This window comes from Aythya marila (assembly GCF_965140915.1).
Source record: "Aythya marila genome assembly, chromosome: W".
NCBI classification, from domain to species: Eukaryota; Metazoa; Chordata; class Aves; order Anseriformes; family Anatidae; genus Aythya; species Aythya marila.
Window position 1 is genome coordinate 7297988 of NC_139081.1, and position 26200 is coordinate 7324187.

Sequence of the window (26200 nt, forward strand, 5' to 3'; positions counted from 1 at the left end):
TCTCAACCCTCAAGCCCTTTTCATCGTATTTTCTCCCCATTCCTCTTTGAGGAGGGGGGTTGAGAGAGCAGTTGTGGTGGATCTTGGCTGCCCACCTGAGTAACACCACCACACCATGTTGGAGCAGTCTGTTCCTGAAGGACTGCACCCCATGGTACAGACCTTTATTGGATCAGCTCTTGAATTGCAGTCTGGAGGAAACCCACATAGTGATTGTGAAAGAGTGTATCCCATGGGAGGGACCCCATGCTGGAGCAGGGGAAGAGAATGACCATGAAGGAGCAGTGGAGACTGTTATGGTGTTATGGAGACTGTTATGTTAAGTGTTATGGACTGACAGCAACCTGTATACCTGTACTCCCTGCCCCCCTGTGCCTCTCGGGGTGGGGGGGGGGGGGGGATATGAGGACGTAGAAGAGGGTGGATGGAGGGGGGAAGGTGTTTTTAGTTTGCTTTTAGTTTCTCACTGCTCTAGTCTGTTAGTAATAGGCAATAAATGATATTAATCTCGCTACATTGAGTCTGTTTTGCCCATGATGGTGATTGTTGAGTGATCTCCCTGTTCTTACCTCAACCCACAAGTTGAATTCTTGAATTCTTTTGTTTTGAATTGGTGTGCAGTGGTGGTTTTGTTTTTAAGTATGGATTCCAGAGATGTATATAATATCTAACTGATTCTGTCTGTTCTAATGATCTTTGTCTTTCTCCAATGATTATATTCACTAACCAGCATGATGTTGAAACAAAAAGGGGTAATTGCTGATATCTAATTAGTTTTCTATACATGGTTCTTAAAATTTAATTTATTCCTCCCTCCCTAAGGGGGCTGGGAAGTAAATATAACCTGGCCACTTGTCAAACGTGTTAAATGTTCACCAGTCATAGAACTTGTCTCCAACTGTCCAACTGAAGGTGCCTGATGGTGTGCTGCTGCCCCCCCGCCAAGGTCCTGCACTTCAGGGACCATGTGGGAACTGGGGTGTAAAAGTATACTTTAGTTTCAGAAATAACTACATGGTATATTTAGAAACCATAAGCCTGTTTTCTTTATCAATGAGGTATGTAAGTCAACCTTTTCTTGTAACTGTTCAAGATGATTGGTCACAAAGCGGCCTTGTTTCTTTAGTCAGCCTGCTCTCTGATGTCATGCTTTTAGTATTGACCTAACAAGAGTGTATGTTTAGTTAAAAAGCTCTTCCTCCTTTCTACTTTATGCTTGAACATATTTCAAACAGTTTGTTGGGGTATACCCAGCAGTCTTTTCTGGATATCCCCCCCATAAGCACTTTGCTTCCCATCTCAAATTTTCCTAATGGGGTTTGGAATTCCTAAATTGATGCCAGTTTCCATGGAATCTGTATCATCAGATTCTGATAGTTATTTTTGTAAATCATGTCTGTCTTGGCAGTGCAATATAAAAACGAGCCCTTTTAAATCAAGGTGTGGATGGTGTTGTAGTTGCTTAGTCAGAAGAGAAGTTTGAATTTTAACTATTGATAAACAAGAACAGCTTAACTGGAAGAGCTTTTTTTATTTTTATTTTTAATAGCACTTGTTGTTGTGTTTATAATACTGGAATGCCTGGAGGCCCCAAGTCAAGAGGTTTATTATGCTTGATGTGGATGCTAGTTCATGAATCCTTGTGCTATAGGTTGTATAATCTGACTGCTTAGGGAGAGGTAGAAATCCCTTGTGTGTGTGTGAACAGGTTGTCCTATAATTCATTCATAAGAGACTTGGTACAGCTCTTGTTTTTGTTATTGTTCATCAGGATATCAATTTATGTCATGGTAGGATTTTTCTTCCTGTGAGAGCATAAATGCTGCCCTGATTAGATGCAAAGATTTGTGGCCAGCCATTGGAGCTAATTTTCTTTTGTTTATTCTTCTGTGTGACAGGTTCTCTCCTGACTTGATTTTTCAGAACGTTTTTGGAAGAAGTAGAGAGTGTGTATTGACCTGCATAAATTGGTATTTGAATATACTAGGTGGGTTTTTGACAGATGCGAAACTGAAAAATAATGTATTTAATTTTAAGCATTCATTAATGCAGCTTCTGAAGCATAATCTTAAATGCTGTTCTACAAACTTAATATTTGATTGGGAAAGTTTTATTTTTTATTTATTCTTTTTTTTTTTTTTAACTGTAACTATTATTTGAATTCTTTAAGGAGATTGTATGCAAGTGATAACTCGAGCTATTTTTAATTTTGACTTCAGAAAAGGTTTGAATAAGGGTAGTGTGAACTTCATAGTGTGAAATACGTTCATCTGATTTCTGTCAATATGGAACAATGCTGGGCCTCATGATGAAATGTGACCTTCTGTCTTACATACCCTTGTATAAATAACCACAAGTCCAAGAGAAACAGAGTGGATCCGCGGTTCCGTATTCTCTGCGAGGGGAGTGGGCGGAGATGAATGAAGTGCGTGACAGACCAAAAAGAAGTGCTGTTTTATCCAAGCGTTGATTGGTGGTGCCCAATATATGGGCCTGGCTGTGTATCTTGTGATCCTATTTTTGCTCTTAAATGCTTTTAGTGCGAAAAGAAGAAAGGCGGGAGCATTATCTAAGTAACTAGCAGTTGAGAAGTGTTGGTGTATTTGCTGTGGTCAGTTTCCCAAGTACTGGGGGGGGAGGGTGCTGACTGATTATCAAAGCAGTAGAACGGAGAGAGTCATTTCTTCGGTGGTTTGGGCTTGAGTCCTGGGAATTTGGTAAGAAGGGGGAGAGCGAATTTATTTAGGCGTCAATACCTTTTAAACCTCCATATTGACGGATACACAGGAGTGATTCCTTGTTTTGTGTGGGCTAACTAACAAAGTGCATGAGAAAAATTGTCATTCGGCTTGAAATTCGGTCCTGTGGAAATGTACATTTTCTGGAAAAGGTGGTAATGTTCATTGTAATGTACATTTTCTGGAAAAGGTGGTAATGTTCATCTAGAAGATAGAAGGCTGAGTGCTTCAGCTCTTTTCCTGAAGTTCCATGGATTTATGATTGAAAATCATAAAATTTATGTGGTGAATGGAGCCAAGTCCAGTTGGAGGCCAGTCACTAGTGGCGTCCCCCAGGGCTCGGTGCTGGGGCCGGTCCTCTTTAATATCTTCATCGATGATCTGGACGAGGGCATTGAGTGCACCCTCAGTAAGTTTGCAGATGACACCAAGTTAGGTGCGTGTGTCGATCTGCTTGAGGGTAGGAAAGCACTGCAGGAGGATCTGGATAGGCTGCACCGATGGGCTGAGGTCAGCTGCATGAAGTTCAACAAGGCCAAGTGCCGGGTCCTGCACCAGGGGCGCAATAACCCCAAGCAGAGCTACAGGCTGGGAGATGAGTGGTTGGAGAGCTGCCAGGCAGAGAAGGACCTGGGAGTGATGGTTGATAGTCGGCTGAATATGAGCCAGCAGTGTGCTCAGGTGGCCAAGAAGGCCAACGGCATCCTGGCTTGTATCAGGAACAGTGTGACCAGCAGGGCTAGGGAGGTGATCGTCCCCCTGTACTCAGCTCTGGTGAGGCCGCACCTCGAGTACTGTGTTCAGTTTTGGGCCCCTCGCTACAAGAAGGACATGGAGATGCTTGAGCGGGTGCAGAGAAGGGCGACGAAGCTGGTGAGGGGCCTGGAGAACAAGTCCTACGAGGAGCGGCTGAGGGAGCTGGGCTTGTTCAGCCTGGAGAAGAGGAGGCTCAGGGGCGACCTTATCGCTCTCTATAGGTACCTCAAGGGAGGCTGTAGCGAGGTGGGGGTTGGTCTGTTCTCCCAAGTGCCTGGTGACAGGACGAGGGGGAATGGGCTTAAGTTGCGCCAGGGGAGTTTTAGGTTAGATGTTAGGAAGAACTTCTTTACTGAAAGGGTTGTGAGGCATTGGAACAGGCTGCCCAGGGAAGTGGTGGAGTCACCATCCCTGGAAGTCTTCAAAAGACGTTTAGATGTAGAGCTTAGGGATATGGTTTAGTGGGGACTGCTAGTGTGAGAAACACTCCATAGCCAATAACTTAGGCTCAGGCGAGGATCTCAGTGAAGTAGTAATTTATTCGCGATTGCAATGGCGGGCGCCCCACAAGCAGGAGAGAGCGCATCTACTAGTTCCAAAACACAGTTTATATACCTTTTTATGGCAGGACCCTCCCCTGTTTCCCCACTGAGTGGGTAATCCAGATTCACAATCTATCTGATGCTTCACAAACAATGCATGGCCTTCAGTCGCCGGCCTGTTAAATTTCAAATTTCTTTTGACATTTTTACTGCTTGAAGTGGTAATGTTTCTTCACTTATCTGACTTGACTTGACACCATGATTTTCACCTAATTGTCCTAAGGAGTCTGATTGTCTGCATTTTACAAGGTCGCCTGCTAAACTTTCTTATCACTGTAAGCATATCTCAGTACCACATTCCCTCCTTCTAAACAATGTAATTCTGCAAAAACAACATTTCTATTCCCACAATTCCCCCCCTTTTCTTTTTTTATAAACTGTTGATTTTTGCAAAAACTCTTTTTATTTTTATTTATTTATTTATTTTAAGTGTAATTTGGTAAATATCTTCCTCTTCACTTTCTTTGCTCTCCATTTCCTCTAATATCATTTTATCTGAGTAGGGTGGTGGATCTATGGTCATTTGTTTCAATAATGTGGTTTCAATTAACCGCTGGACAAGTCCCCTTACACAGGGGATAATGCAACAGCCAATAGCTGTCAAAACTCCTGCTACTATAATTGAGGATGTAAATATGGACGTTACCATCCCTTTCCATTTACCAAACCAAGATTTCAACCATCCTGTGATGGAAGTGTCTGCTCCCGAATTTTCTGCCAATTCATTGGCAAGGGTGGTAAGCCCTTGCAATGCTCTTGTTACTGTGCCATCCGGGGTAGTATTGTTACGGATAAAAGTACAACAGTTGCCCAGCATCACGCATACACCACCCTTCTCCACAAGCATCATATCTAATGCTATCCTGTTTTCCCAAGCCATTTTGCTGATGACATCTAGTTGTTCAGCGATTCCTCTCATCGCATCCTTGGTATAATTGATGAATCTCTGCTGATTATAATAGAAATAATTAATCCAATCCACATTTTTATTGATTGTTACCCACCAGAACAGTAACTCAAACCCTGCAGCAATTTAATTTCTGGCTTTATATTCATCCCGAACTCCTCTAGGTACCCCAATAGAATCTATGTATACTCTATCATCAAATGATATTCCTAAGCCTCCTTTACTTCTTCTGGGTATTTGTGATGTTTCTCTTTCAAATGCCAGGGTGAAGGGTATAGCTGATTGAACAAGTGCACAAGTGCCTTCCCAATTAGATGGTAGGGTGGACCGTAAGATCTTCCCTCCACTGTACCACCAGAGATCTGCCCTGGCGATCTCTAGTCTTGAGCAGTTTCCCATCAAGTCTTTGGTAGCACAAGGCAAATTCTCCCAGATGCCAGGTAGCACTCACACCCTGCTGTGAGAGGCAAGCTGTATGGTTACCTATAGCTGTAGAGAATGCAGGGGGAACTGTGATATTGTTATCATGCAAGAAACAGCAAAGAGAGACTTACAGGCCTCATTTCCCCAGGCAGTCTTTTCTTGGTACAATGCAATCATACATCGCATCCCTTGGGAGTCTTTGGTCCACCCCCATGGGAAGGGCACTATCTGGGCAATCGGTCATCCCGAGGCACAAGCATAGCAGTAGCTACGATTGAGACTCTGGACAGTATGTTTGACCCATTCTATCCAGGCATTCACATCCCCATACCCTGTTTGAATCTCAAATGTTTGAACTGCCACATTTCAGAGGGCCTCCTGTTTACTCTCCTGTTTTCTCCTTGAGTTTCTCCCTTTCTCTGATGGCAATAGAGGATTGTTTCCATACAGCTATTCTCAATCTGGCTGTTGTGTCTCTCCCAGTTATTTGTTCTTTCTGCTCAATTGTCATTGGGCATTTAAATCTCCACAAGCTAACACCTCACAAGCATCAAACTTGATGGCTTGTGGTACATAACCCTCTGTCACAGTCACCCATATTTTGATGAGGTATCCCGTTTTTGCTATTATCTGGTCATGCCTTTTCCAAGTTACCAATTGACCAAGGCCTTCTCTGAGGCCTAGAATCACTAAAAACAAAATTAGTAATCAATTTTTCCCTGTCATTATTTTTAAACCTTAGGTTTCCAAATAATTATCGATACAAAAATAAGATGTACACTACTACTATAACAACCCCCCCCTTGGGAGCACTGCAGTTCACTATAGGTCTGTCCTTTCTCTCAATCACAAGTCACACTCATTAGTTACCTGTGAAAATAAAAGGTTAGTTTACAATTGTAAGCTCTTATCCTGCTCAGAGTCCACTACGAAATTTTTCTCTTCAATTTCAACTTCCAACAAGTCTTTTGTAGGAACAGCTTCCCAGGTACTAGCGTCGACAGATGCCTTCACTCGAGTATAGTGAGTCCAACCTTTTTCCGCAGTTCTTACGGCTGTTTCAGTGGTCAGTAATTGTCCTTCCCATTCAGGCCAGAGTTGACTCTTTCCAGGTCCGAATCAGGACCCAGTTTCCTGGATGATGGTGGTGAATGGGGAATTCCAAAGGTGGGGTTTGAGCCAACAACCCACAGGTCCTGAGAGATGACAAAGAAGAAGACAACCCCAGAATACAGCTCTTAAGGAAACTCTCTTATTTTGAATTGTGGTATCTCATCCCTTCTGCCCAGATAGGGCAATCTGAACAGCATCTCATATGGTGAAATTCCTATATCCTTTCTTGGTGCTGTTTAAACCTGTAGGAGTAAGCATTTTACCAAAGGAAGTTGGGTTTCTAACACTAGTTTAGTTAATTGCTTCTTTAATGTCTGATTCATTCGCTCCACCTTCCCAGAAGAGGAGGGGTGCCAGGGGCTGTGAAAATCCCACTCAATCTCTAAGGCCTGCTTTAACCCTTGCAGTAAAGCTTACACCCATCTAGTCACGTGGTCAATTAGGACAAACAAGTAACTCAGTAAAGTTTACCTGTATACTTTGGAAAGGTCAAACCCCTGGCTCCCGTCCCCCTCTAGATGGGTTACAGAACACCTTTTTATTTACCTTTTGACATATGGTACACCCGCTACATATGTGCTTCCCTAAAGTGTATATTCCTACACAGACATACTTTCTTAGCACAACATCACACATTGCTTGCACCTCCTAATGACTCTTCTGATGTAAAACAGTTAATATTTGCCTCATTATCACTTTATTCAGCATTTCTCTCCCATCAGGGAGTATCGATTTTCCTTCAGACTTCATGGCTCCTGATTCCTTAAAAAAATCTTTCTTTTAAAACTTTTTAGTTCTTTCTTAATTTTCAACAATTCCCTGAATCCTCTCTGCATTTATTCTGTTTTCCTTCAGACATTAGATGCCTTAAATACCTGACTTCTCTTTCTCCATATTGTAATTTATTTATTTATTTATTTATTAATACTCCCAAGCCCTGCTTTCCCAGAAAGTTGAATAGCTTGTTAGTAGCTTTCTTCACAACTCTTTTCTCCTGTCCTGACAATAGAAAACGATCCACATATTTGTTAACATTAATACCTCCTTGGGAGGTTGTAATTGCTCCAAAATCTTTTGTTATTTAAACTGACCCAAATAGATAGGTGGCCCTGTAAACCCCTGAGGTAAAATTGTCCACCTATATTGTTGCTTCCGCCCCCATTTCAGGGTCTTTCCAGTCAGAGGTGAATATACATGTATGTTTGCTCTCAGGGCCAGAGAGCACTCCATTAATAACACTGTTATTCCAGTCTAACAATTTACTATTTGAATGCCCAATTTAATCATCAAATCCCTTCCCAACAAATTAGTCCTTGCCTTGGGTACATACAATAATTACCCAGTGATCATTTTATCCCCTAGTCTCAGCTTGGTATCCCCCCCAAAGTGGCACTGTTATCCCAGCCCCACTTTTTAGGGTTTCATTAGTTAATTTAATCCCTGATACTTTACAGGTCAGTAATGACCTAGCTGTTCCCCAGTGTATTGGGTTTGATGGCAAGGTTCGGGGGCTGCGAGTAGGGGGGTGGGAAACTGCAGTGGCAGCCCCCGTGAGAAAAAAAACCCGGAAGCCTCCCCGTGGCAGATAAGGGACAATTTCATCTGGCCCTAAGGGGCCCACTGCTGCCCAGAGCCAAGCCATGAGCAATACAGTCCGTGCCTCTGTGAGAGCACATCCACGAAAACAAACAAACAAAGAAACAAACAAAAACCTGCTTCTCAACAGCAGTTGAGAGAGCGAGAAACCCCCCCGCAGACACCAAAGTCACTGCAGAAGGAGGGGGAGGAGGCGCTCCAGGCGCTGGAGCCGAAACCCCCCTGCGGCCGCTGGAGAGGCCCCTGGTGGAGCAGGCTGTTCCCCCCTCCTGGATGCTTGGGAAACTGAACAAACACCACAGCAAATATGCAAATATACCAAAACTTCTAGACTGTTACTTAGATAACGCCTACATCACCTTTCCCTGCTCATTCAATTTCAAACAGCTCTGTTAAATATTACATGCCACACCTTTAACACCTTCGGCAAGACTTTTAACACTTCCTTTATCTTTCTCCAGCCCGCACTTTTCTAATACCAGCACCAAAGGCTCAGTCAGAGTCCAACTTAATTCCATACCTTTTCCCTCCAAGATACTGAAACAACATATCAATATAGCATATTTCATCCCATTTTCCTTCTTTCCTCCTTCTTCCACTCCAGATATTCCCATTCGAAGTGGCCAGCCTGGCCACACTTAAAACATCTTATCAAAGCCTGTCTCTGCTAGGACTCGGGCCACAACACAGGCAGCCTTCTTTGCCTGCCATTCCTTCATCTCTCTTCCTCTCCTTTCCATCCTGGCCCTGACTCCCCCTGAAGATTTTCTTCATCTTTCTCCAACCCTCTGCCTCACTACCCGCTGCACTGTCAATACCATTAGTTTCGATCTTTTTTTTTTTTTTTTTTTTTCCCTTCTTATCTCCCCTCCAGACACACCCCTCCAGGGCCTCCCGCAGGAGGGTCCCCCAGTGACTGTTCACTACGTTCCCCCACCTTCTGAAGCATTTTCTGCGTATTTTGCAAGGCTTTAATCACACAATGAACTTTCAAGAGCCCTTGGGATACTGGGTCCTCAGGTCTCATCCCCAAGTACTTTCTCATTCTAACCCGAAGTCTCTCATATGATTTCTGTGTTGCACACTATTATTATTCCAGCCAGGATTGGCAAGTGGGTATTTCTGCCCTGCCGGTATTACCCCTGGTCCTGGAGGATGAGCTCTTTCCCATTCTTGTATAGCAGCTCTCCTCCTGATCATTCCCATTTCTTTCCCTGTAAACAACATACTTATAGACATAATTCCCTCCCCCAAGAGTATAAATCAGGTCGTAGGAACTGGTCTAATTGTTCAGCTAGGCTGTTGGGGTCCTTGAATAAAGACTTCCTCTCCTTCTTAAAAAGTCCTAACCTCTCTGCTGGTAAGGAGGAGGGGGTAGTTCACCTAAGAGGATACACAGTTAGTGTTAGTACTGTTAGTATCAGGGAAGGCAAAATTCTCAACATATCTTCTACCTTGTTCTAATTCTTGCCAGAGCCTAGAGTACAATCCTTCTTTAGGGACAGTGTTAATTACAGTCCCTGTCTCCCTTCCCGGAGTGACTGCTGCTGCCACCAGTTCAATATTAAGATTATAGGGAGCATAACTTGACTCCTTCTCTGAAAAAGGAATCTTATTGTTTACACATAAATTTAAAGCCTGAATTTTCATCAGACCCATATTTTGGCCAAAATACTGCTGTTTCCTTAATTGATTCTTTTGTCCAGACTGATACGCAATGTTTAACCTTTTTTTTTTTTTTTTTTTAATTACTTTTCTTTTACAATCCCTCTAATTTTGGGATTATGTTTCCAATTTCTTATCATTTTTCAGGAAGAACTATTAGTAGGCACTCCCCCAGGGATATCTCCCTGTCCCCTGGAACTCATATTTTCCCATTTTTCCTAACCCTCGCCAGTATGTGCTACAGAAATTTCCCTTCTGCAGTGTACCACACACCAACGTACTGAAAAATGGGGGTGTACCGCCAAGCACTTCCCCGTGCCAGCGTTACCGCACACCTATGAGTTTACCAGATTCCCTGGAACTCGTACTTCCCATCTTTCCTAACCCTCGCCAGTATGTGCTACAGAATTTTCCCTTCTGCAGTGTACCACACACCAACGTACTGAAAGATGGGGGTGTACCGCCAAGCACTTCCCCGTGCCAGCGTTACCGCACACCTGAGTTTACCAGATTCCCTGGTGTACTTCCAAGCACTTCCCCGTGCAAGGATTACCGTACACCAGATTCCCCTGGTGTAGTGCCAGCACTTCCCCGTGCAAGGGCTTACCATACACCAGATCACCCGACCCCCAAGGCAATACTTAATATTTCTTACCTTGGTCTGTGCACAGAGTTACCGGATCGATTCTTAAAAACCCGGAGTGCCTACCTTCTTCCTTTCCCCACTACTTCACGGATCCTGCCTCTTTAACCAGTCTCGGGCCCTCTGTCAGCTTTCCGCAGAACCGCCACCGTCGATGCACAGGACCGCTGAAATCAGCGGGGCATGCCTTCCTGCTGCTGCGGCGGTGGGGCTCCCCAGCAGGTGACTGGATCCCGGACGAGCCCCCAAATTGTGAGAAACACTCCATAGCCAATAACTTAGGCTCAGGCGAGGATCTCAGTGAAGTAGTAATTTATTTGCGATTGCAATGGCGGGCGCCCCACAAGCAGGAGAGAGCGCATCTACTAGTTCCAAAACACAGTTTATATACCTTTTTATGGCAGGACCCTCCCCTGTTTCCCCACTGAGTGGGTAATCCAGATTCACAATCTATCTGATGCTTCACAAACAATGCATGGCCTTCAGTCGCCGGCCTGTTAAATTTCAAATTTCTTTTGACATTTTTACTGCTTGAAGTGGTAATGTTTCTTCACTTATCTGACTTGACTTGACACCATGATTTTCACCTAATTGTCCTAAGGAGTCTGATTGTCTGCATTTTACAAGGTCGCCTGCTAAACTTTCTTATCACTGTAAGCATATCTCAGTACCACATTCCTTCCTTCTAAACAATGTAATTCTGCAAAAACAACATTTCTATTCCCACACTAGTGTTAGGTCAGAGGTTGGACTCAATGATCTTGAGGTGTCTTCCAACCTAGAAATTCTGTGATTCTGTGATTCTGTGAAACGCGGCTCATTAATAATCTGAAATAGTAAAGTTTGTATGTGGGAAGAAGCGTTTAATCCCAGAGAACTGGGACATTGGGGAAGAAGATTAGGAAAAGATAGTAAAAAGGTTTGCGTGGAAATTGAAACAAAGGACAGTAACTAGTAAGGAATCGTAATAAATAAATAAATAAATAAATAAATAAATAAAAGGGAATGGGAAATCAAGGAAATGCGTAATATCCAAAACAATGACGTTTTAAAGAAAGCCTCCTTGGGTGCATATTGGCACATTCGAAAGATATTGTTAGAACTGGGGGCACAGGAAGCAAGAGGACTTTCACTAAGTATTGCAATCAGTGGTGGCCACTATATAAACTAAACGGCCACTTTATGGATCAGTCGACTATAACACTATCTTGCAATTAATGTTGTTTTTGAGGAGAGAAGAAAAATAGGATGAAATGTAGTATATTGATATGTTGTTTCAGCATCTTAGAGGAAAAAGGAGTGGAATTAAGTTGGCCCCTGACTGAGCCTTTGGTGTTGGCATGAGAAAAGTACAGGCTGGAGAAAGATAAAGGAAGGGTTAAAAGAGTTGTTGAAGGTGTTAAAGGCGTGGCATGTAGTATTTAACAGAGCTGTTTGAAGTTGAATGAGCAGGGGAAGAGGATGTAGGAATGTTAATAGTTCTGCCTCAGCAGGAGGCTGTGATCTCAAAATCCCCTGTGTGAGCCCTCTGGGGCAGAGGGACCATGATGGGTCCAGAGAGTTGTCATGGAAACAGAAAAACAGTTAACCCTTAAAACAACCTGAGTTTATGAGTGAGCTCAGATTGCCAATGGGACCGCTCAGGGAACTGTTGACAATTGCATTCCCCTGACCGGCCCCACGCTGAGACTATAGCATTCCCCTGACCGGCCCCACGCTGAGACTATAGTCACCCCGGAAATAATGAACGGTAAATACCAAAATCTGGTTAAACTGGGAATTGAGAATCTGTTCCCACAAGATCCAAAAGAAACCCCTATGGAATTTTTGGACCGACTTTGAAATACAATGGAAAACAAAACAAAACAAATGAAACTGGAGAAAATAGGTTGCTAAGTTAGAACAAGGAAAATGGACACTGCCAGACAGGCGAGATATATTGCCAGAAGCTTATGTGAAGCAAATATTGGGAATTTTGCATGCATAAACACATTGGGGTACAAAGGCGTTAAGTGATCATTTACTAAAACAATTTGGTTGCTGTGATAAATTAGTGGGGGGTTTGTTCATTGTCTTTGAGGAATTTGGAGAAACTGCTGAAGAGATAAGGTTGTACAAATTAACGGCCTTGGTAAAGGGGAGGATTAAAGCAAGCAGATAACAGGAGGGAGTATTGGATACACATCCTTGAGTGAAACCAGACATCCTGTCTGCCGCTTCATTACCCCCACCTGAATACGAGCACAACGTGTGAACACCAGCAGAGGAACAACGACCCCCCCTCTCAACAATAAACTGCGCAGCCTCAGCCAGTTCAATAGGTCTCGATAAGCTGGAACTCGACTGCTATAAAATAGCTACCCTGGAAAGGGAAGGGCGTGCTGTTGCGGAGCGGAGACTCCCCAGCCGCCCAGCGCTGTTTTGCTTGTGTCTGCTTACTTGATTAATAAAATAATTTCAATAGACCAGTAAATTGTGTGGTCTAATTTATAACAATTTGGTGCCGTGACTCGGATGAAGGCAAATCTGATTGAAAGACCTTCGGAGGGGGCGCCCCGCTGATTTCAGCGGCCTTCGCTAGGACTACTTTCATTCAAACCCTTCACCGACGAACCCAAAATTAGACACAAGCAAATAAAACCGGTAAACCCCAGGCAACCTTTGTGCACGAAGCCCGAACGAAGACCCACGGGGTGGGTAAGTATAGGCCGGTGTTCCGTTCGGTTGGGGTTGGGTATCCCGGAGCACGACATTTGAGACGTCCAAGTGCGGACGAAGCGAGTGCGGACCCCTCGGTAGTGCGGTTCCCACCTCCCGCGAGGGACTGGGCCACGAAAAGGGGGAAGCGTTGTGTGTGTGTGTGTGAAGGTGCTCCGGAAGATGGGACAGAAGAAAAGTAAGCCTTCTGGCCCCATGAGGGAGGGATCCAATGCTGTAGGGATACCCTCTGTTCCTTCTGATAGTCCGTTAGGACAAATGATTAAGAATTGGGATGATTCCCCTTCTAGGCGGGGAAAGAGTAAAGTTAAAATGATTTATTATTGTATAGAAGTGTGGGGCAACAAGCCCATCAAAGGGGACAGCGTTTTCTGGCCCCCGTTCGGCTCCTTTGAGGATTGGGTATGCCAAGCCCTCAATATTTATGTTAACTCTAAGGAGCCCTTTAGTTTGGAAGAAAGTGAATATGCGCACATCTGGATAAATTCAGATACGAGGACGCATCTATATCCTCTAAAAGAAAAAGGAGGGCGGGATAAAAAGAGAAAGGACTTAGAAGTCCCGACACCACCCCCGCCCTATATTCCACCACCCGCACCAACGGCTCCTGTCCTTAATGGACTCCCCGAATTAGCTAATCCAGGAGAATCGGAATCGGATCATGAAACACAGGGGCCGGTAACCAGAAGCAGGGCAAGAAATCAGAAATCTGCTTTAAGGGAGGGATTATATCCCCTACGAGAAATAGTAATTGGGCGGACCCCAGCCAGGAATGGAATATGTGGCCATCCCCATTAACTCCGGGGATGTCCGAGATTTTAAGAAAAGGACAGGACAGGAGGACGGTAAGCAAGCTTTAATGGCAACTGGCATAGTGTTTGCAGCTGCTGAGGAATAATTCTAACTGGAATAATAACTGTACATTGTATATTGTATATATAAAAGCCCGGGCATTTTTGTTAAAGTATTCTTTTATTCATATGTTAATATGTAAATATGTAAATATAAGAACTGCCATTGAGGTGTATGTCTAAGGGAACAAAATTTGCCCAGGCATATTATTGGCTCATCAGGTTTAAATGTCCTCAGTGTAATTGTCAACAGGCAGTTAATTTACAGTGGTTTGATTTTATTTGTGTATCTATATATTGTGAATTTTGGAGGGATTGGGATTGACTAGTAAAGAGCTTCTAGGAAAACAGTGGAATATTAACCACTGTAGATAACAATAGGAAATGTTCAAAGCAAAGAAACCCCGAGGAAAAGCCCCCTAGGATGTATACTAACACATTGGAGGGATATAGTGGGGTGAGAGGGTACAGAAAGTAAAAGAACTCTTATCAAATATTGTAATCAATGGTGGCCACTTTATAAACTAGAGGATGGAGCGGAGTGGCCCCTAAATGGAACTATTAATTATAACACCATATTACAGTTAATGTTGTTTTTGTGGAAAGAAGGAAAATGGGATGAAATATGGTATATTGATTGATATATTGTTTCAGTATCTTGGAGGGAAAAGGTATGGAATTAAGTTGGACTCTGACTGAGCCTTTGGTGTTGGTATTAGAAAAGTACGGGCTTGAGAAAGATAAAGGAAGTGTTAAAAGGGTTGCTGAAGGTGTTAAAGGTGTGGCATGTAGTATTTAACAGAGCTGTTTGAAATTGAATGAGCAGGGAAAGGTGATGTAGGCATTATCTAAGTAACAGTCTAGAAGTTTTGGTATATTTGCATATTTGCTGTGATGTTTGTTCAGTTTCCCAAGCATCGGGGAGGGGGGGGAACAGCCTGCTCCACCAGGGGCCTCTCCAGCAGCCGCAGGGGGGCTTCAGCTCCAGCGCCTGGAGCGCCTCCTGCCCCTCCTTCTGCACTGACTTTGGTGTCTGCGGGGGGGTTTCTCGCTCTCCCAACTGCTGTTGAGCAGCAGGGTTTTGTTCGTTTCTTTGTCTGTTTGTTTTCGTGGATGTGCTGTCACAGAGGCACTGACTGTATTGCTCATGGCTTGGCTCTGGGCAGCAGTGGTCCTCTTTGGGGCCAGATGAAATTGTCCCTTACCTACCACGGGGAGGTTTCTGGGTTTTTCTCACGGGGGCTGCCACTGCAGTTTCCCACTCCCACACCCCCCCCCCCCCCGAACCTTACCAGCAAACCCAATACACTGGGGCAGCTAAGTCATTACTGACTTGTAAAGCTTCAGGGATTAAATTAACTAATGAAACCCTAAATGTGATGGGGGTAGAAGGTACTGGGATAACAGTGCCACTTTTGGGGAATACTAAGCTGAGACCAGGGGATAAAATGATCACTGGGCAATTATTGTATGTATCCAAGGCGGAAACTAACTTGTTGGGAAGGGATTTGATGATTAAATTGGGCATTCAAATAGTAAATTGTTAGACTGGAATAACAGTGTTATTAATGAAGTGCTCTCAGGCCCTGAGAGCAAACGTATATTCACCTCTGACTGGAAAGACTCTGAAATGGGGGTGGAAGCAACAATATAGGTGGACAATTTTACCTCAGGGGTTTACAGGGCCACCTATCTATTTGGGTAAATTCTAAAAAAGGTTTTGGAGCAATTACAACCTCCCAAGGAGGTATTAATGTTACAAATATGTGGATCTTTTTAAGGAAAATGGATACTCCCCAATGGGAGAGAAATGCTGAATAAAGTGATAATGAGGCAAATATTAACTGTTTTACATCAGAAGAGTCATTGGGAGGTGCAAGCAATGTGTGATGTTGTTCTAAGAAAGCATGTCTGTGTAGGAATATATACTTTAGGGAAGCACACATGCAGAGGATGTACCATATGTCAAAAGGTAAATAAAAAAGGTCTTCTGTAACCTATCTAGAGGGGGACGGGAGCCAGGGCTTTGACCCTTCCAAAGTATACAGGTAGACTTTACTGAGTTACTTGTTTGTCCTAATTGACCATGTGACTGAATGAGTGTAAAGTTTTACTGCAAGGATTAAAGCAGGCCTTAGAGATTGAGTGGGATTTTCACAGCCCCTGGCACCCCTCCTTTTCTGGAAAGGTAGAGCGAATGAATGGTGAAATTAAGAAACAACTAACAAAACTTATGCTGGAAATTAAGGCTTCTTGGGTAAAATGCTTCCCCCTTGCACTGTTAAACATATGGATGCAGCCCAGAACTGATGTAGGAATTTCTCCTTTTGAAATGCTATATGGTATGCCCTATGACTTGGAGTTGCCACTTGATCACCCTCAATTCTAATGAAGACTTTGAAAGAGACTCTTTTTAACACCACGATGGGGAAGGCCCCTATGTTGTTTTGCTTACTACAGAAACAGCCGTTTGGACTGCGGAGAAAGGATGGACACATGCCAGCCGTGTTAAAGGACCCACCTGTGACAAGATGTGGGAGATCGCTCCAGGAAACAAAGACCTGAAGCTCACATTGTGACGAACTCGATAGGTACCGTGGGTTAAGGTAGAGGCTCTCCCCTGAAGAACACTACTGCTGTCGAGAAGAACTAAAACCTCGTAGTTGGCTGCAACCCAACTGACGAGTGAGGCAGAGGAGTGAATAAGTGGGGAAAGACATGGGCCTCAGCCATTCCTATCGGTATTTGGGGGTTCTCGCAGTGATTTCATCCTGCATAGCGACTCAACACCACCCCCACCAACCTTTTAAATGGACTTTAAGTCGATTCGAAGATCAACAGGTTATTGCAACCCAGATAACATCGGGGGGGGCTCGAGGCCCCGATGCTGGGAATATGTGGGATTTTATTTCTGCCCAAGTTCTAACCTGGGAAGGGGGTACTGTAAATGCCTGAACGTGTATTATTGTGCATACCGGGGGTGTGAAACCATTGCTACAGACTGCACACTTGGGGCTGGTCGGGATAAATTCTTACAAGTGGGATATGGGCTGCAAAGTTGTAACCGACAATTGGATCCCCGTTACAGGTGGTGAGGGCATGGTATAGGGTATACAGGAACCTTCCACGGAAATAAAGAAATTTGCAAGGTTCTATATATAAATATAACAAACTCGGACGATACTAGCTGGGTACTAGGAAAAATGTCAGATTTTACGAACACGGAACAGATAGGGGAGGACTCATCCTAATAAAGAAGGAAAAACCCGAGATATCCAAGGTAGTAGGGCCTAATAAAGAGTTATTAGGGGAAGGTTTGGTTGCCCAGACTGTAAAGATACCTGGGACTGCACAACCTACTACAGTGTTTTCTAATAAGACGACAAAGTTATCCTTTCCCACACTGCTTCCTAGCATTGTAAAAAGGAAAGGGGTTGTACCCGAGAGTAGTATGTGGAAAGTTATAAATGCTAGTTTCCAGGTACTAAATCAAACTAATCCTGAGATAACTGAAGGATGCTGGCTATGTGTAAGTGTTAAGCCCCCATATTATGAAGCTATAGGAGATATGGGGAGGCCTGAATATTCAAATGAGTCAAATCCTTCCAAGTGCAGTTGGGGTCAGGAAATCGGGATAACTCTGACTCAAGTTACGGGAAAAGGTAGATGTATCGGCACAGTTCCAAGAGATAAAAATGATCTATGCCATGCCACTGAAAAAAATGGACCAAACACACAAATGGTTAATTCCTGCAAATAATACTAGGTGGGTATGTTCATTGTTGGGAGTCACTCCTTGCCTATCTTTAAAATTGTTTAGCATATCTCATGATTTTTGTGTACAGGTGGTCATTATACCAAGGATTCTATACCACACTGAAGAGTATATGTATACCTATCACACAGTGGCTGAATACCATCTGGTAAAGAGGGAGCCTATTACAGCTGTCACCTTAGCCACTTTAATGGCCCTTGGGGCTGCAGGTGCAGGAACTGGAATTGCTTCCCTGATAAAACAAAGCCAGGAATTTACTTCTCTACGCATTGCCGTAGATGAGGATCTGGCCCGTATAGAGCAATCAATAACAGCTCTGGAAAAATCGGTTAGGTCATTATCCGAAGTGGTACTCCAAAACCGTAGAGGGTTGGATTTGATTTTCTTACAACAAGGAGGACTGTGTGCAGCCCTACGTGAAGAATGTTGTGTATATGCAGATCATACTGGGGTGGTAAGAGATACAATGACTAAATTGAGGGAAGGATTAGAAAAACGCAAAAAGGAAAATGAAGCTCGTCAGAATTGGTATGAATCCTGGTTTAATTACTCACCTTGGCTTACTACCCTGCTATCAACCATAGCGGGGCCCTTGTTGTTATTAATATTAGCACTGACTTTTGGACCATGTATATTCAATCGAGTAATCGCAATTGTGAAAAGCCGATTAGAGGCAGCTCATCTTATGCTCGTGCGTGCTGAGTATGAATTTCTTGAGCAGGAGAAGGAAGACACAGAAACTTTAATGCTCAGCAAGCAAATATTGCAAAAATTCAATGAACAAAATATGTTAGAAAAAGAAAAAGGAGGGATTGTGATAAATTAGTGGGGGGTTTGTTCATTGTCTTTGAGGAATTTGGAGAAACTGCTGAAGAGATAAGGTTGTACAAATTAACGGCCTTGGTAAAGGGGAGGATTAAAGCAAGCAGATAACAGGAGGGAGTATTGGATACACATCCTTGAGTGAAACCAGACATCCTGTCTGCCGCTTCATTACCCCCACCTGAATACGAGCACAACGTGTGAACACCAGCAGAGGAACAACGACCCCCCCTCTCAACAATAAACTGCGCAGCCTCAGCCAGTTCAATAGGTCTCGATAAGCTGGAACTCGACTGCTATAAAATAGCTACCCTGGAAAGGGAAGGGCGTGCTGTTGCGGAGCGGAGACTCCCCAGCCGCCCAGCGCTGTTTTGCTTGTGTCTGCTTACTTGATTAATAAAATAATTTCAATAGACCAGTAAATTGTGTGGTCTAATTTATAACAGTTGCATTGGGTTTTTTGAAATAGCAAAGCAAATTACACGAGGTTGCTTAACTTGTCAGAAGATAAATAAGAAAGTGTTTTGACAAGCAGCCACGGGAGAGAGAAAAACAGCTTATAGGCCTTTTGAGAAAGTACAAGTTGATTTCTCTGAATTGCCCAAGGTAGGGAGGATAAAATATCTATTGGTAATAGTAGATCATTTAACACAATATGTAGAAGCTTATCCCATAGCACAAGCTACAGCACAAAGGGTGGTAAAAATTCTATTAGAACACCTGATACCTAGATATGGGATAATCCAGTACATTGATTCTGACCAGGGCACACACTTTACTTCTGAAATAATAAAATTATGTCAATCATTAGGTATTCAGTGGGAATACCATACCATACAGGGAAAGTTAACTCCATCCCAGCCAGACCCAGTACAACCTTCACCCTTTATTCCATAACATCTGTGTTGCTTTCAGGTCCCACATACCTTAGCATATAGGTATTCTAATCACCACTGTTCCCTGTCCTTTAACAGATTTATCAATAGCTACTTCTTTTCATTCTATAGGCCTCTTCCCAAAATGTCCATAAGAGCTGTTGATGATTTAGGCTTCATCTGCCAAAATGCTCACTTAGGACAGGTGGAGTTGGATTTCTGGATGCCAGCACCAGCTTAGCTCGAGTCGTTGCTGCACTTGCCCAGCTCCTTGCGAAGTTGACCTGTCATTGGTTCTGCAGTGTCTTCCTACAACAAATAACTTAGATTACAGATTAGTTTTCTCCCAAGGTTAAATCTCCTTGAGGCACACACTTGATATCCCCATCCTTTTGCATGACCCACCAGGTCTGCCCTGGTCCTTGGGTGAAGAGAATCACCTGAGTGGTTTTGCCTTTTCCCAAGGCAGGAGCAACCCACACTGCTTTCCCCATCCACTTCCCTACATGCACTATGGGGACTTTAGCTCCTCCCACAGTGTGTAGGGATTTTGTTTCAGCAGGACCAGGATGGATGTCGGACCCTCTGGTGTTAACTAGCCAAGTGGCTTCTGGTAGATTTGTCCCATTGTTTCCATGTCCCAGTACCCAATGCTCGCAACATGGTCTTTAACAGTCCATTGTACCTCTCAACCTTCCCAGAGGCTTGTGGGTGATAGGGGATGTGATACACCCGATGCTATGCCTCTTGGCCCAGGAGGTGACAAGATTGTTTCAGAAATGACTCCCATTGTCTGACTCAGTTCTCCTTAGTGTATCATGATGCCACAGCACTCGCCTTTCCAGGCCCAAGATGGTGTTTTTGGTGGTGACATGGTTTACTGTGTATGGTTCCAGCCACCCAGTAGTTGCTTCTACCAACTCTCTAGTCTGTACCGTTTGCTTTGGATGGTTTGTGGGAGTGGTCCGATGTAGTCAATCTGCCAGGCCTCACCATATCAAATCCTAGCCAATGCCCCCTATTCCAAGAAGACTTTACCCTCATGGCTTGCTTGATCGCAGCACAGGTTTCACACTCATTGGTGACCTGTGTGATGGCCTCAATGGTCAGGTCCACCCCTTGATCACGAGCCTATCTGTATGTGGCATCCCTCCCCAGACGTCCTGCTGTTTCATGGGCCCATCGAGCTACAAACAGATCACCCTTATGTCCCTAGTCCAGGTCCACCTGAGCCACTTCAGTTTTCGAAGCTTGGTTCACCTCTTTGTTATTCTGATGTTCTTTGGTGGCCTGACTCTTGGGCATGTGGGCATCTACATGATGTACCTTTACGGCCAGGTTTTCTACCTGGGCAGCAATATCTTTTCACAGGGTAGCAGCCCAGATAGGTTTACCTCTGTGCTGCCAGTTGCTCTGTTTCCATTGCTGCAGCTACCCCCACAGAGCACTTGCTGACTCGACTCTCCCTCCCCTTCCATGGCCTCCACAACTTGTCGTGTGGGACTCCACACAGCAGCTTTCCACTTCCGATGGCTTCCTACCACATGACAGGATCTGTCAGTGAACAACTGCTTTCTGTCTTCTGGCAACTCATTGTATGGTGGTGCCTCTTTGGCACGAGTTACCTCTTTGGTTGAAACTCTGAAATCTCTGCCTTCTGGCCAGTCCATGATCTCTTCCAGGATTCCTGGGTGGTCAGGTTTCCCCATTCAAGCCTGCTGCATTATTAATGCTGCCCACTTACTCCACATAGCATGGGTTGCATGGTATGTAGTGGGGATTTTCCCTTTGAACACCCCATGTAACATAGGTAGCTGTGGTGCCAAGAGTTGTGCTTCTGTACCCATGACTTCTGAGGTGGCTCGAACCCCCTCGTATGCTGTTAGTTTCTCCTTTTCAGTGGGGATGTGGTGATGTCCTTCCTGCCTCTTTACCCCCAGGAACTGGATTTCCTGTGCAGGTCTCTTGATCTTACTCTTTTTAATGGCAAAACTAGCTTTCAGGAGAATTTGGATTATTTTGTTCCCTTTCTCAAAAACTTCCTCTGCTGTATTGCCCCACACAAGGATGTCATCAATGTACTGCAGGTGTTCAGGAGGTTTCTTGAACAGTTGGATTGATGGGCAGAGGCTAGTGAGATGAGGTTCAACATAGCTAAGGGCTGGGTCCTGAAATTTGGTCACAACAACCCCATGCAGTGCTCCAGGCTTGGGGCAGAGTGGCTGGAAAGCTGTGCAGAGGATAAAGCTTCACACCACCTTTGGGCAGCTGTGGAGATAGCAACTGCATGAGATGTGAGCAGGTGGAAGATGTGCTCAGCATGGTAATTGAGCTATGAGAAGAGGTGGAAAAAATGAGGGGCATTTGGGATGCAGAGAGGGAGATAGACTGGTGGTGCCAAGCTTTGGACTCTGTCAAACAAGAACATGCACCAGGAGTTCTCCAACAAGAAGGGAATGCAGTATCCATCCCCCAGCAGATACAAGGCGTAAGCTGCAAATATGTGAATGAATGGAAACAATCCAGGCTTGAGATGGCAGGAGAAATCTGCCTTCACCCATCTCACCCTATCAGGTACCCCTGAGCAATAGGTATGTGTTGAGGGATTTTTTGAAACAGCAAAAATCCCATGGCTTGCTGCAGCTGAGCAAACCAAGCTACCAGGACAACTATGAGAAGTTCCCATGACACTGTTCCCACATTGCCCAATTGAGGAATTCAGAAAAATATTGTTACCAGTAGCTGGCTTCAAGGACAAGGTCTATGTGACTGCTAATCACAAGGGGGTTGTTTTCTTGCAGGTGGGGTTATTTTCTTGTCGTTGTTTGTCTGAGTGCTTTTGACCAATAATCTTGTGTGAGACACTATCCGCCCCTGTTAAGTTCACTATAAAAGTTAGGCTATTTGGGCAATAAAATGGAGCATGATCTGACTCTACTGGTGTCTGTCGTGCTTTCAGCCGTGCTTCCTGCAACAGGTATGAGGCCCTGGAAGCTGAAAGGTAATCGATGGATGGAGAAAGTGATGATCCCTCTCCACCAGAGATATTGCCAGGGTCGGAAAGGCCAACCCCCCGTATCGTGACCACTGGCAGGAGGAAGAAAAGGCGGGTTTTAGTTGTGGGTGATTCCACAACAGGGGGAACAGAGGGTCCAGTGTGTAGAAGGGACCCTTCTCTAAGGGAAGTCTGCTGTCTTCCTGGGGCCCAGGTTAAGGATGTCACCAGGAGACTTCCCAGCTTTTTCAACCCTCAAACTATTACCCACTGCTGGTCCTACATCTAGGAAGAGAAGTGGCAATGCATAGCCCGACAGCAATCAAAAGGGACTTCAAGGAATTGGGATGGATGATCAGGAACTTGGGTGCGCAAGTCATCTTCTCCTCAGTTCTCCCCAGTACTGACAGCAACAGGAACAGAAGGATAGTGTCCATTAACATGTGGCTCCGTGGCTGTTGTCATTGCCAAAATTTTGTGTTCTTTGGCAACAGGAACCCTTACATGGCACCAGGCTTTCTGGCATTGGACGGGATTCATCTTTCCCAAAGGGGGAAGAGAGTCCTTGATCATGAGCTGTTGAGGCTCATTGATCAGGCTTTAAACTAGATTCGATGGGGAAAGGGGAAATCATCAGGGATGCTGGTGACAAGGTACGGGATGACATGCCATCCCACTCATGCCAGCTGAACACCAGAGCTGGGAAAGGATGCCCAGAATCTAGAGAGGTAACAGAGGTTAACAGGAGAGCTACTGTAGGCCCACATGGATGAGTTATTGTCTCCCCATCCAGAAAGGTAGACGCATTGGGAGACCAACTCAAATGCCTCTATGTGAATGCAAACAGCATGGGGAATAAACAAGGGGAACTGGAGGTGTGCGCGAGGTTGTAGGGCTATGATCTCATTGCAAGTACTGAGACATGGTGAGACAGCTCCCATGACTGGAATGTGGCCATGGACGGCTTTGTGCTTTTTAGGAAGGACAGGCCAGGAAGGCGAGGTGGTGGAGTTGCTCTTTACGTGAGTGAGCAAGTGAAATGCATGGAGCTCTGTCTAGGAGTGGACGAAGTGTGAGTCAAGAGCCTATGGGTGAGGATTAAAGGGCAGGCTAACAGGGGTGACATTGTGGTGGGTGTTTACTACAGGCCACCTGGTCTGGAAGAGGAAGTGGATGAGGCCTTCTGCAGGCAGCTGCAAGTTGCCTCACGTTCGCAGGCCCTGGTTCTTATGGGGGAGTTTAACCACCCTGATATTTGCTGGAAAGACAATACAGCTTGGAACAAACAGTCCAGGAGGTTACTGCAGAATGTTGCAGATAAATTCTTGATGCAAGTGGTAGGTGAGCCAACAAGGAGATGGATGCTGCTGAACCTGATACTAATAATAAACAGAGATGGTCTATCTGGAAACGTGAAGATTGAGGGCAGTCTCAGCTTCAGTGACCACAAGATGTTGGAGGTGAAGATCTTGCGAGGAGGAAGCAGGGCAAAAAGTAGACCACAACCCTGGATTTCAAGAGAGTTAACTTTGACCTTTTCAGGGAACTAATTGGAGGAATCTCCTGGGCTAGGGCCCTAGAGGGAAAGGGAGCCCAGGAGAGTTGGCTAATATTCAAGCATCACTTCCTCCAAGCTCAGGATTGGTGCATCCCTACAAGAAAGAAATCTAACAAGGGGGGCAGGAGACCTGTGTGGATGGGCAAGTTCTTGGGAAAACTTAAACAGAAGAAAAAAGTGTACATGATGTGGAAGAAGGGACAGACCACTTGGGTGGAATATATGAACACTTTCAGAGAATGAAGGGATGCAATGAGGGAAGACCAAGGCCTGGTTAGAATTAAATTTTCAAGAGACATCAAGGACAACAAGAAGGGCTTTTTCAAATACATCAGCAGCAAAAGGAAGACTAAGGAAAATGTGGGTGCACTGCTAAATGAGGTGGGTGCCTTGATGACGGCAGATACAGAGAAAGTGGAGTTACTGAATGCCTTCTTTCCTTCAGTCTTCACTGATAAGACTAGCCCCAAAGCGCTACCAAGCCCGGAAACAAGAGAGGAAAATGGGAGAGAAGAAAACTTTCCCCTGGATGAAGAGGATTGGGTTAGAGGTTATTTAGGAAAGCTAGACACCCACAAATCTATGGGCCCTGATGGGATGTACCTGAGGGTGCTGAGGGAGTTGGTGGATGTGATTGCTGAGCTGTTTCCATCATCTGTCAGTGGTCACGGTCATCTGGAGAGGTCCCGGGTGACTGGAGACTTGCTAATGTGATGTTGTGACAGTGACATAAGCAATCATAGTAGTGGTGACATACAGTATTATATCATAATTAACATAATACAATTCAACTCATAGGCTATTCTCATCCAGTACTAAATCCCCTTGAGGTACACATTGGACCTCCCCATTCTTTTGCATTACCCACCAAGTGCATCCAGGTCCCTGGGCAAAAGCAATCCTACGGATGGGTTTGCCCTTGCCTGAGGCAGGAATAGCCCAGACCACCTTCCCCAGCATGTTTCTTAAATGCACTACAGGGACTGTGTCCCCTTCTACAGTACGTAACAGGTTTGATTGGGCAGGTCCAGCTCGGTTGGCAGATCTCCTAGTATTGACTAACCAGATGGCCTTTGCCAAACATGTATCCCAATTTTTGAATGTCCCAGCAACCATTGCCTTCAGTGTAGTCTTTAACAATCCATCACTCGATTTTCCTGGATGCTGGTGCATGATAGAGGATGTGATATACCCACTCAATACCATGTTCTTTGGCCCAAGTGTCTATAAGGTTGTTTCGGAAATGAGTCCCACTGTCTGACTCTATTCTTTCTGGGGTGCCATGTTGCCATAGGACTTGCTTTTTGAGGCCCAAGATAGTGTTCTGGGCATTGGCATGGGGCACAGGATATGTTTCCAGCCATCCGGTGGTTGCTTCCACCATTGTTAGTAAGTGGTGCTTGCCATTGAGGGTTTGAGGGAGTGTGATGTAATCAGTCTGCCAGGCCTCTCCATATTTATATTCCAGCCATCATCCTTCATACCAAAGAGGCTTTAACCTCTTGGCTTGCCTGATTGCAGCACATGTTTCACAATCATGGATAACCTGTTGTTGTGGTTTAACCTGGCCGGCAGCTAAGCACCACACAGCCATTTGCTCACCCTCTGTCGTGGTTCCGCTCGAGTGGGCAGCCGAGCTCCACCACAGCCGCTCTCTCACTCCCCCTCCTCAAAGAGGAATGGGGAGAAAATATGTGAAAAGGGCTCAAGGGTTGAGATAAGGACGAGAAAATCACGCAATAATTATTGTAACGGGCAAAACAGACTCGGCATAAGGAGATAGTAAGATTTATTGCCTATTACTAACAAGCGAGAGAAGTGAGAAAACAAAGGAAAAAGCAAACCAAAAGCACCTTCCCCCCCATCCACCCTCTTCCACCTCCTCCCCCTGAGCGGCGCAGGGGAACGGGGGAATGGGGGTTATGGTCAGTCTACAGCACTTCTTCTCTACCGCTCCTTCTCGGTCACTCTCGTCCCCTGTGCTGTGGGGTCCCACCCACGGGATGCAGTCCTTGATGAACTGATCCGGCGTGGGCTTCCCACAGGCAGCAGCTCTTCCAGAACTGCTCCAGATATGGGTCCGTACCACGGGGTCCATCCCTCAGGAGAAAACTGCTCCAACCTGGCTCCCCTATGGGCAGCAGCTCCTGCCAGATCACCTGC